Source organism: Ciona intestinalis, unplaced genomic scaffold, assembly GCF_000224145.3.
Source record: "Ciona intestinalis unplaced genomic scaffold, KH HT000084.2, whole genome shotgun sequence".
Classification (NCBI taxonomy): domain Eukaryota; kingdom Metazoa; phylum Chordata; class Ascidiacea; order Phlebobranchia; family Cionidae; genus Ciona; species Ciona intestinalis.
The window spans coordinates 2,176-4,240 of NW_004190406.2; the positions used below are offsets into that span (position 1 = coordinate 2,176).

Here is a 2,065-nt window from a genome sequence, read left to right on the forward strand (position 1 = left end):
CTAATATTTACATTTTTCGTTTTAAAAGTTACATTGTTCGTCTTTTAAAGTTTTTAATAATACAACTTCGATCAAGTCCAAGTGTATGTATAGTAGTACTGTGGCCTTAGGTAGGGCACTTATAGTAGGGTGGGGTAATGCCCTGTCTCAGGCCTTTGGGCTACATGGTGTCGTAACAGAACACAGCTTATACTTAGTCAAAAAGCATAACTTTGGCTTTTTATCGCCCTTGTGGATAAGCATAACTTTGGCCAGTATCGCCCTTGTGGTAATAACCGTGGTAATAAATAATCAACAAACCAGGGTTAGTTAACCTTAATCAAGGAGCAAAATTAGACTTAGCGGCAAGTCTCAGAACACGCAGCCACGCTAGCCGATCTCACATCGCTAGTCGCTGAACGCCAGTAATCGACAGCTGGCTCAAAGGACCTTTCTGACGTTACAGTCACAGCAAAGTACCGCGCCTCCGCCGCAGGATGCATTTAGTATATAAGAAACAGTACCGTATATATTTTGTACAGGATGATATTCTAATTTGGTAATGAGAAAGGATGTGTGGTGCTACTGAGCAATTAGGATGTGTGGTGCTACTGAGCAATTAATAATCAAACTGCTATAATGCAGATGTAGTAGTTGAAATAATGTTTTTTCAACTAAAAATTGTATGTTGAAACATTTACTTTGAAATATTGATCAAAATGGATGGTGGACAGCAGCACATTAAATTTGTGTCTTAATCACTACTTGACCAAGAGTTAGTAGAAGGTATGTTTGTATATGTCATAAGTTTGTGTTGTGTAATGTAAAACAGGTTGAACATATGCTCAATTTGTTCTGCAGAAAAATTGTTGACAACTTAGAAGCAAGATGGAAACCGAAAGAGTGTGTGAATTACATGTATCAGTTTGGATATACATTCATCAATAAGCTACAGGTGGTTGTTGTTAACCACCCATCATTTGAAGAAAAAGACAACATACAAAATGAACAGTACTGACGTCTGACATTATACATAGGACTGGGCTGCTGAATCAAAGTAATCATTGGTTTACTGTAAACAAGTGTAATAAAATCAAAGCAACAAACTAATCATTGCTTTACTACAAAACCATTGTAATAGTAAAACACAATCTGTGTGTATATTTTGTGCACATATATATAATCAAACCAGTTATTATTTTCTTTCAATGCCTTTTAAAAGCACATTCTGTTTTATTTTGTACATGTGTTTTGATTGTTTTCATGGAGATCAATAAAACTAAAAACAAAGAACCTGTGCTATGTTACAAATTTATTCAGCAGGCACAAGTGATTTCAAATTATAACATGACTGAGTGGTAAGTTAGAGAAAAAAGTTAAGTGGGACTAGCATCTGTTGTGTTTTTGAAGAAAAAGACAACATACATAATGTACAGTACTGACGTCTGACATTATACATAGTACTGGGCTGCTGAATCAAAGTAATCATTGGTTTACTGTAAACAAGTGTAATAAAATCAAAGCAACAAACTAATCATTGCTTTACTGAGTGTAATAAAATCAAAGCAACAAACTAATCATTGCTTTACTACAAAACCATTGTAATAGTAAAACACAATGTGTGTGTATATTTTGTGCACATATATATAATCAAACCAGTTATCATTTTCTTTCAATGCCTTTTAAAAGCACATTCTGTTTTATTTTGTACATGGAATGCACTTTTGTTATTGTTTTCATGAAGATCAATAAAACTAAAAACAAAGAACCTGTGCTATTGTGATGAATTCTTATAGTTGTGTATTTATTTTATGTCTTAGCTGTGTATTTCCTCTATTCAGAGCGCGATTTATGTTTTATTCTATGTCTATGTTAAGTTACAGAGCGTGAGTTAATTGCTATTACCGCATTCCTTCGTTTACCGCATTCCTTCGTTTTACATTATTGGCACATTCCTGTATTTTGCGTGCTGCTGTTGATTGGTTAATTGCGTGGGCGTGACGTTGCATTTTATGGCTTAGGAATAAAATCAGTTGCTTGTGGTTGAGTTCGTGAGCGGTCTTACTTTTGGTATAAAGAAGAAAGC

At 34.6% G+C, this 2,065-nt stretch overlaps 1 long non-coding RNA gene across 1 annotated transcript; it reads left to right on the forward strand.

The window, feature by feature from the left end:
• The first annotated feature begins 427 nt into the window (after window positions 1-427).
• LOC113475030 lies at window positions 428-961 on the forward strand. Its single transcript, XR_003396766.1, has 2 exons — window positions 428-765; window positions 841-961. It is a non-coding gene; the product is annotated as an uncharacterized LOC113475030 (long non-coding RNA).
• The last annotated feature ends 1,104 nt before the right edge of the window (window positions 962-2,065 follow it).